This window comes from Pelodiscus sinensis, chromosome 1 (assembly GCF_049634645.1).
Source record: "Pelodiscus sinensis isolate JC-2024 chromosome 1, ASM4963464v1, whole genome shotgun sequence".
Lineage (NCBI taxonomy): Eukaryota > Metazoa > Chordata > Testudines > Trionychidae > Pelodiscus > Pelodiscus sinensis.
Genome location: NC_134711.1, coordinates 53,651,628 through 53,662,539, shown reverse-complemented (window position 1 = coordinate 53,662,539; position 10,912 = coordinate 53,651,628). Strand labels below are relative to the sequence as shown.

Here is a 10,912-nt window from a genome sequence, read left to right as displayed (position 1 = left end):
TGTGTGTTTATTTGTTTGTTTTGCAAGAGTTCCTGCAGCAAGGGCCAAAATCACATTCCTCATGATAAATTTATGGCAGTTGGCAACACTAATTAGTGTAATTGCATGTTTACTTACAGTGTATTTTTCACACACTGGATGTTCTTATGAACAGAACATAACAGAGTCCCATACAGGGCATGTTATGCTTTTTAAGAGTCTTTGGTAACCAAAGGCAACGAAGTAGAACCAAGCTGCATATAAGCCAGTTTGTAATTTATAATTGTTTTTCTTCATAAATGTTTAAGCTATATAATGATACCAGCATACATCTGATGGTAGGGACTCCCCTATATGCAGCTACATCTTACACCTCCCTTACAAAGGCAGGTGGAATGGCATGAAAAAATTATGGAGCCTTAGGCTGCAGAGGTACAACAATATGAAAAACATCAGGCAGACCAGTGCGGAGAATGCAGGAGGCTAGCAGACATCTGATATGTGAAGGGGTAGGTTGGCACTGAAGAAAAAAGAAAAACCACACACACACACACACACACACACACACACACACACACAAACTAAACAAACAAAAACCAAAAAAAAATCCCAAAACAAACCACCCCAAATCTACACTATAGAGTTTGACAGCCCAATAGACTCAGGTTCAAGCTAAAAAATGGAAGTTAAAAATATCAGTGTTGATGTTTCTGCTTGAGCTCTGAGATCCAGAGCATGGGGAGGGTCTCAGAGTCTGACTATGCCGAATAAACTATTTTACATGGCTCTGTCAATGGAGCCATGTAGTCTAGATGTAGCCAAAAAGATTGAGAACCACTGCTTTAAGGGGATACTAAAAAGTTGGTAGGGACAGATGCAGATCCCAACTCCTTCCACAGTGTGTGTAATCCTGGGTTGCATTTTCCCCCTTACCAATGGTTTTATGGATATAACACTGCATGCCCCTGTTTTTATCCCACTCTCAGACATGTATTAATAGATCTGAATCTGGGATGAACTGTTGAGCTATCTTGCTGCTCTTGAAGATTTTATGACTAATGCACCCTTGCACTAAGGCTTCTTTAGATCTCATGGAGACAATCTACCACAATCTCTTTAACAGGACTAGAGTAAAGTTCCTAATGTGGCTAAGACATGGTTTGTTTCTGTCCACAAGGGGAAAACCAAACCCTGTAATAATGCTATTAAAATAACAGGATAGATTTTGCATTGCAGATAGGGCTTCAGAATGTGTAAAAGTCATTCGCAGGCTACCCAGACTACTCCCAGGGTTAAATAGAAGCTAAAGGTTTATAGCTTAATGAGAGGCATTTGTAACTGAGTGCAATATAAACAGATATACAACTTAAAAGGGTGCATTAGTCATAAAACCTTCAAGAGCAGCAAGATAGCTCAACAGTTCATCCCAGATTCAGATCTGTTAATATATGACTGTAAATACCACAAACAAGGGCTGCCATTTAAAAGCAAGAAACCTTATTTCCTATACAATCAGAGCTCAAAGTGGAAGGAAATAAACGAGGGAAGCCAGGCAATTCTGCAGCACAGGTCTGAATGTGCCTAGAAGATATTAGCATTTCAGAGATAAGCATTCAGCAATGCTTGAATGGATGGCATGAAGGAACTTCACACAAGGCAGGTACAGTAAAATGGAAACAAACAGTACTGATCAGTCCTCAACAACTGTTTCTTCTTTTACAATTAATGTCAATTCAATTTCTATTTAATTTCTTCATTCTTCACTTCTTTCCATAAAATAGCACATATGGTTTGGGTTTCTTTCCCCCCCTCCATTTTGGGAAAAGTGCTGATGTTCATTCTGCCCCAACAAGTGCTGGTGACCAGCTCTTGAGAGTTTCAACAAGGGCTGGGTGCATGGGGCAGACAGACCTTTTCATTTTCTTTCCAGATGCACGTGTAATTTGCAGATGTTTATATTCAGAGTTCGAGAAATCTTAAAAGGATCTGTCTGTCCACTTGAGCAATGTGGTGTTGATCCTATCTCCAGAGAACATTGAAGCAACAGAGCAAAACATGGATATTGACACTTCCTATTAAACTTTATAATTTCTTTTATAACATTTAACCCCATTGAAAATAATAAATATCTGGTCTGATAGCTTTCCCATGAGATTTTACCTTTCAAATTTTTTTCAGATATGATAAACTCATTTTAATCAGATAGACATTGTGTATAATCCCTGGAAGTCTAACACAAGAAAACTATATGTAGCTGAAATCAGGGGAAAAAATGTTGTCGTTTTAAAACTTCAAATTATTCTCCTTTTCGGAAAGTCAGTAAAGAAACACTGAGACATGTAAAAATAAAAAATGAACTATATTACAACAAAACCATTTGTACATCCAGTTTGTATTCCTAAAATCAAATATTAATTGAAATACTGTTTTCAGTTTGGATTTAATTATTTCTCTATAGTGTGAGTGTAGCATAATCTTAAACTGAAACTGATATAAACAAATGTAAAACTGTCACTTCTATTTTTATTGCCCAAACTATGTGAAGTGGAAGTAAATACATAAACAAATCAGCATGAAGGTTGAAAATTAAAGGAGATCTAATATATCTGAAGTATTATTAATAACATAAGTAAATTTTTCTAAAATTTATGCTAATTTACTTAAATTGCCAGTTTAAAATCTACTGCATTTTTTCTAAGAACCTGCTATTTAGCTCTGTATTGGAGATGCTATACATCTATACTGCGATTTTGTAGTTTCCAGCATGCACTTGACTAGTAATAGCTTTTGAAGGTAATGGCAGTTAACATGGAATTTTAAAGCATGATATAAATCTTCACACAGAAAGGGGGATATAAATGACTACCACATTCTCCTGCCATGTCCTTCTACTATAAGCAATGTTCAAGATAGATAGTGATGTATTTGTAGACGAATAAAGCGCGGCCACCCCAAGCAAATTTAATCGCACATCTCTGCATAGATCCGTGGAAAAAGTTTTAATTAACTTTTTCTCTCGCTAAGTGGATGCTGGAGGCACGGTGCAGAGTAATTGGCTGCAGAACCCCGTTTGATCAAGGGAAATTGGGAATGTGCGTCTTTCCTTCCTTTGCCTGGCTTCAAATCCATCACCATCATTTGTTAAAACAAAAAAGCAAGGAGGGAAGGGGGAAGATTTCCACTTTAGATCTTTCGCTGTGCTTCAGTGAACTTCAAATGCCAGCTAACATTCCTCTTGTTCAGCTAATCATCAATTTAATCTGATTGCCCCCCAAACCGTGCCCCTTTACAGCACACTGAAATCGCACGCGCGAATCACGAAAAGCACATTCTGCTCCTCCTTGCCCCCGGTCTCTGCCAACCTGCCCTGCCTGGGACCTGCGTGGACTTCCGACGCCTTGTCAATCCCAGAGAATGGTCCGTAGTCCCCGGTCAGCAAATCCAGACCTCCGGGTTTTCTGAGCTGCCGGCACCCTCAGCCCTGCGGCGATTGGCGAATGCGGCCGGCTGCAGCCAATGGGCGCCGTGGAATGCTCATGTCACTGTACCGGGCTGGCAGCGCCTGAGCCCCAGGGGGGAATAAGGAGAGACTCAGCAGCGCAGCCCGGTCACTTCCATGCGGAGGCTTCTGCAGTTGGCGGCTGCCTGACAAGCTCCCGCTCCCTCCCTGCCGTCTGCGAAAAATGCGCCTCTCCAGCCTGCACTGACTTCCCTGGGCTGCCCAGGCAGAAAGGAGCAGCCACGCCAGGCTCCGGGGGAGACTTGCCTCCCTGGCTCTAAATGTGACTGATCCTTTCCCCCTGCCCAGGAATACCTTGCGGTGTGTCCCAAATCCTTCTCCTGGAGGGTAAGTGGCCGCTCTGCGCTGCTCTCTCCCGCAGGGGCTTGTCCGTGGGCAGCCGAGCTGTTTGCGCTGGATCCCCACGTTGCAGCCTTGGGGGCGGCGGGAATGGGCTGTGTGGAATGCCAGCCTCCCGGCGTCTTTCTTGTCACCTACAAACGTCTCGAGAGACTCAATTAGCTGAACAGGAGCAGAAAGGTCGGAGCAGAGGCGCGCCGACTAACTTAGAAAACAGCTAGTGGCTGCTCTAGCCTAAGAGTTTTAGAGCATTAGCAAGAAGCCCCCTCAGTCGGCTTCCTTAAAATAGCCTCTTCAGAGCGGTGAGTTTTTAACTTTCAGTGTTTTTTTTCTTTGTTAGAAACGATAATGAAGAACCCCCCCCCCCCCCAAAAAAAAAATCTGGTACTTATTAACACACCCGGGGGCTCAGGATGCAGCGCAAAGTTGTTACATTTTGCCTGCAGACGCAGGACAACCAAACAGATCTCGGTTATTGGCTTGCCCAACGTGGCATTAGTGTGGTGTTGCTTTTACTGCGTGTGGGAGGAGGCTGTGGGAGATTGTCCACAAACTTGTTTGAAGAGCCTGCCTGATCACTGTTTTGAAGGGGAAAAGGGATTGATACCCCACTGAGTTATAATTTGCCCCAGTGGAATCTGAACTAGCCCTCCAAATACATTGTAATTATTAGCTTGAATGCATGTGTGTGCCCTGCCTGCAGAACAACAAACAAAACAAACAAACAAACAGGCTGTCAGGAGACAAAAGGGAACAGAATATTAGGATTTTATCTGAGGTTAGTTATAGCAAAGTGTCTCTGTGATTTATATTTTACTTACTCCTTTAGTTCCACACACAGAGATGATTGTGCTCACATTTTATCTTCACATATGTAAATATTTGGTATGCAGAGACACTATTAACATGTGTATTACCATTGCTGTAGTCTGCGTGTGTGTATATATTTAAATGTTAGTTTATGTTACACATTTGTAGCACAGAGAGCTCCCTCTCTCGTTATAGCGCCCAAGAATATAGATGGATGTGAGTTTCAGAGTGTTTGCCTGACTCAAGCTCCAGATGTGTGAGCTCAGCTGTTGCCTGTCACTTGGGTGACAACTGGTCTTTTCCCACTAAGCCTTTGCTTTCTCCATTATCCTTGACCAAGTGTCAATGTTTTAGTTCCCGTCTATTATCATGAGTGTATTTCAGTCCCATGGGAGAGGGCAACCTTATTTGGCTATGCTCAGCAATATGTCTGCTTTCAGATTGTCTTCCAGAGGGAAAGACGAGTTAGAGAGAGAGACATCGAAAATGCAGCCCTAACTAAAGCTAATATTCTGCCTCAAGAGAGCTCTGAAGGGGAGACTAATATTTGTCAAGCTTTTTTTCCTCAAACAATATTTACTCCCACCAGGGGATTTTAAACATAAACAGCAACCATTTATCTTGCTGTCTGATTGGATTCATTTCCCTGTGCCTTCAGTGTGGTTTCATCTTAACGTGGCTGGGTCTGGTCTTGGACAGGAATCTGTCATTTTATCCCAGCTGGGGACTGAAGAAAGCAAAATAAAGCACTCTGCTAGTACCAGTGTCTCTAAATGCCATCAACTGGAGAGTCAGGAAACTCAGTGGGGGATATTTTACAAGCTCTCCAAGAATGTTTATACAGAGGATTTAAAGGTTAACAATGCATATTCCCTTCATGCTAAAACTAAAAGGTGTCAAAAATAAACGGCTAACATGACTCCCAGTTCAATTTTCCATGCTTTGTCATGTAGCTTAAAACTATGACTTTTAATTAACAACTTATCTTGCCTATGGAAATTTCAGAACGTCTATCAGTTCTAACAGCAAAAGTCAAGATGAGCTAAGAGTTTACTGCATTTTATAATCAAAGGTCTGTGGAGCCGTTGTTGTATAATAAAGGCTGATGCTGTACTGAGTCAGCCTGGTCACCCACATAAAAATTGTAACATCAGCTTGTGAGGGGGGGCAGAAAGCCCTTACAGGGTTAATAGCTGAACTATTAAGATTGGAGTCAGATGTGGGTAAAAGCAACAAGGGAGTCTGTTTTTTCCTAATATCCTGTAGTCTGATAACTCTGAAAAAGGTAATTGTTTAAAAAAAATCTGTTTCTATTTAGATTTTTTTAAAGCAAGATGAAATCTGCATAAACAAGATAAACTGCTAATGTTTAGAAAGGTTGGGAATGCCTAGAAAATTCCAATCAACTTAAAAGTAAAACAGTAAACTGTGCATAGATTTTTCATGCACAAATTAAATAATTTTATTGATTTGTTTTCTCTTCCAAATAGTCCATTCTCCATCTTAGTGGTGTAAGGATATACTTCAGTGTTTGTGACAGAATAGTCTGTGTTGAAAACTTTATCGTTTCTAGTAGACTAGTTATAGTATTTAATAAAAGTGATTTAGAGTATTTGCTTTCTAGATAACAATGTTTTGCAAAGAAGAAAATGTAAATGTTTGCAAGAGTATAGGTGACGGTTGCTGTTATATTTAATAATTTATATGTAAAAAGATGTCTGAGCACTTGGCACACTAATGACCTAGCATCTCATAATTATAATCTCAGGAGTCTGGTTGGTCTTCCCTTGTGTTTTTAATAAGAAATTAAATGAGTTTGGCATTGTTCATTTAATTGGCCTATGAAAATCAGATGTAACTATTTTCCACTGAAAAACTGCAACTTCCATAGGATACATTTATATGCAGTTAGTTCCTATTGTGTCTTTGAGGGATTGGCTTAACCCTTTCCTGATGTGTTGGATCAAGATACAAAGGTTTAAAATATTTTCTCAATAGCATGGAATTTACATAATATGGCGATGATTAATGCTATACAACCCCCCAATACAGAACAAATAAACAGATCAACTTCAAGGAAACACAAGAATTCACTAGACACTGTATCTAGGTAACCAGTGCTGTGAAATATGTACAATGACTGGATTAATTTTTTTGCAACTCTTTAAAATACATGAAAAATATTTTTGACCACTCGATGTTGTCTTGCACTTTTAACTTATGTGGACTGCCAATAAAGCATTAAAGCTTCTGCCTATAGACTCATGAAAGAATGTTGTCCAAAGCCCTTGTGCCTTTATATTTCAATAATAAAGGGATTACTTCATAAATATTTCAGAGAATCATTCTATGGTCAAGAGTTGCCTAAGGTGAAGGAGAACAGTAACACAGTATCTTCCCTTGTTTGTGGCCACCTAATAATCACATGGCTTTCATACATCTTGAATTTGTAACTTTCATAGAAGGGTAATTTTATCAGAATTTGGTTTGCTTAGCCCACATTAACTGTATTCTGTTGACAGTTATTCTAAACTGAGGTAAACTTGAGCTTAACTATAGTTCATTAGTGTATTCTACTTATAAACCATGCATTGTTTAGCCTCACTACTGGAAACAGAGGTCAGTAGCTCTTACCTGCATGCATGAGGCCATGTCTACATGTACAGTGCTGTGACTGTGCTGCCCCAATATTATGCAGCTGTGTATTGCAGTGCCTCTGGTGAAGACACTCTATGCTCTCCATCAGCATAATATAACCACCAACTTCAGTGGCAGAAACAGTCAGTGGGAGAAACTCTGCAGCCGACAGAATGCTGTGCACACTGGTACTGATGTCATTGTAACTTCTGTCACTCAGGAGGGTATTTTTTCACACCCCTGAGTGACATACATTATGCCAACATAGTCTGTAGCATAGATATAGCCTAAGTGGTTGTAGGATTGTGGACTTACAGTGGAAAGGACCAGCTTTGAAGGAGAGAGTAGTACCTCTGAGTCAGTACCTCTGAGTACCCCCTTCCCCCACCTTCTGACTGAGCAATGGTGGGAAGAAACATGTTTTACAAGTTATAGCACACTGATGTCATGACATTTCTGGCAGATATACCAAGATAGACTAATCAGATCGCTTTACTATTTGCCAAAATGACACAGTTTTTCCACAGACAGTTCTTTTGTTGCTGGTCCATAGTCAAGAAATATTTCCAGTTATTGGGGGGGGGGGGGGGGGGAATCTCCAGGGGACTGTAATAATTCATTCTGTGTATTTGTATTGTTTGCTTGTTCAGATTTCACTCTAAACACATTAAACTCACTTTTCTTTGGCCTCTAGAAAAATTGAATGATTGCTCAGCATGAATTGATTAGCCTTTCCAAGGGTTATTTTTCCACAAGAAAAATTTAAAATATACACACTGAATTAAAAATCTCAAGAGACAGAGGCATGATCCAACACAAACATTTTAACTTGCTTATGTAAACTAGCAAGCAACTGTCATTTACCTCTTCTTGGAACCCTGGCTACAAGAACCCATTTGATTTTTAAATGTTACCATAATGCTGGTTCATAATGTTTCTTGAAAACAACTGACCAATCAAGCTGTGACTGTTTTTCTTACCAGTGAACCTGTGGTAGACACTTTTGAAGACAAGTCTTTCATTTCCAGTGGATTACAAATCGACAAAAGGTGGAGCTGTGTTATTTCAGTTGTTCTGGTACTGAAGTCCTGTAGTCCTGTCTAAGATATATGTCTGAATTGTTGATTTATAGCACCCTGTGGCTCTTGTTGCTTTGTGTGCTTCTTTCTTTCATTCTTCCTTCTCTCTCTTCCTCTGGCTTTCTAGATCTGAAGATTTTGGCAATAATCTGATAAAAGTATTGCAGGCATAGTCCTATAAGCATTCTCCATCCATAACAGTTTTATTCAGCTGTCCTTTTATCTGAGGCACAGAGCCCACAGCTTGCAATTATGGTCTTTGACTTTAGTAACAATCTGTATGAAATGTTACTAATTATACATATTACCATCATGAAGCAACTGCAGGTCAAAAAGCATTTCCAAGTGTCTTCCAGGAATTGGATTATGATTGCTTTTAATTAAAGGCTGTTTGGTTTCTTGTGAATGTTTTTATAATCACCTTTTTTCAATTTTGTTCTTATAATCTTGCATCAAGTAGCCACAATATAACATGGTATCAGGACATGGTTTCTGCGACTGTCACCTTCCAAATCTAAGTGCACTTCTAAACTTTGCACCAGTGTAAGAAAAAGTTAAAGTTGTCCATTTATGATATCATTAATAGACCATATTGAACCAATGGCTCCTTAAAAATCAATTGTGCGTTACAGTCCAATGTGCTGTTTGGTTTTAAAAAGAAAAATATCACCCTAAGGATATGGTATGTTCAAGTCAAAACATGAACTTTTTAAAAGAAATCCATGTTGCATAATTATCTTCATATCCCAAGATGCTGTGTTCTAAGTACAGCTAGTCACTCTACCTGTAGGTGTTTAAAATACAGTAATACTGGAAGGATTCTGAGCATGTGATTTGAAGCTTTGTCAAATATCTGGAATTCTTACACTATCCTCTGGGAGACCTTGGGGGACATTAGAAGAAAAAAGTAAAGACAGCACTATATTTTTTAAGTAAACATGTTTTGTAATATTTTTACTTTTAATCAAAAACTTTAAAAAATCTGCTATACCATTTGCATTTGAATCTTTAAAATGACCCATATCACAGAAGCTATTTTTAATCTTCTCCATGGGAAAGAGTAAAATACTTGATATGTTTGTGGAACAGTCTTGTGGAGATGTGTTATAACAGGAGCACAAACTTCTTTTGACACTAACACTATTATTCTGCAGCTTTATCCATTACACCCTGATGTTATCTTTACATTAATTAAGTCCTTTTGTGAAAGAGATAGCACTAGCTCAGTGAGAGATTAGCCTATCCACACAGTTAGTCTCTCTCTACCAGCTGAGCACACTGGCTAGCTAGGCAGCTGCTCCCATCTATGGCCCAGTGCAGTGATAACACAAATAAATAGTAATCTCTAGTACAAAAATTGAAAGCTTTATGTGTAGGTCAGCTCATTGAACCATAATAATCATAATAACCATAATTTTGATGTCTCAAGATCATCTCATCTGAAGAAGTGGGTTTTGTGTGTGTGTATAATTTGTTAGTCTCTGAGGGTATGCCTACATTACCCTCCTAGTTCGGCATACCGCACTTGCAAATGAAGCCCGGGATTTGAATTTCCCGGGCTTCATTTGCATAAGCGGGGAGCCGCCATTTTTAAAACCCCACTGGTTCGAACCCCGTGCAGCGTGGCTACATGGGGCACGAACTAGGTAGTTCGAACTAGACTTCCTAGTTCAAACTACCGTTACTCCTCATTCCACGAGGAGTAACGGTAGTTCGAACTAGGAAGCCTAGTTCGAACTACCTAGTTCGTGCCCCATGTAGCCACGCTGCACGGGGTTCGAACCAGTGGGGTTTTAAAAATGGTGGCTCCCCGCTTATGCAAATGAAGCCCAGGAAATTCAAATCCCGGGCTTCATTTGCAAGTGTGGTATGCCTACCTTACCCCGCTAGTTCGAACTAGCGGGGTAGTGTAGACATACCCTAAGGGTATGTCTACTTTGCAGCGCTATTTTGGGATACTACTGGTATCCCAAAATAGCTATTCTGCATCTTGATAGCACATCCATTATTTCGAAATATCTTTCAAAATAATGGGTGCACTATTCCGACATCCCTGTAAACCTCGTTTCACGAGGATTAAGGGATGTTTTGGAATAGAGGTTTAATTACTAAATAAGTTATTTTGAAATCAACTCAAAATATGCTACACTATTTGCGTAGCTCAAATCGCGTAACTTATTTCAAGCTAAGGGTGTAGTATAGATACACTCTAAAGTGCCACAGGATTACTCTCTGTTTTCAAAGTTACAGACTAACACGGATAAGGGTTGCCACTTCAGATCAGCCTTTGGCTATTGAAAGGGGATTCCACCAGCTCAGTTAATAATTCTCCAAAATAGCTCCAGTCCTGCCTAAAATGAAAGAGTAGGCAAGTGGTGGAGTCAGAGTGGTCATCAGAGACTTTTTCTCATCTCCTCATCATTAAAGTTAATTCTGTGTGGGAATAGTTCCTTGTGTCTCCATGCACATGCTGTAACCTGAAGGTGCCTCGAGCTAGGCCTGGATTAGGAACAAAGACACTTCATACAAAAGTCTGGGCACACCACGA

General features: G+C 39.9%; 1 protein-coding gene across 2 annotated transcripts in view; it reads left to right on the top strand.

The window, feature by feature from the left end:
- Positions 1-3,514: 3,514 nt before the first annotated feature.
- PRICKLE1 (prickle planar cell polarity protein 1) overlaps positions 3,515-10,912 on the top strand; it is a 103,239-nt gene continuing 95,841 nt past the window's right edge. Inside the window, exon 1 of one of the 2 annotated variants that reach the window (XM_075930214.1) lies at positions 3,515-3,826. The gene's annotated coding sequence lies outside the window, so the exon portion shown is untranslated. The other variant, XM_075930219.1, reaches the window with a different exon arrangement.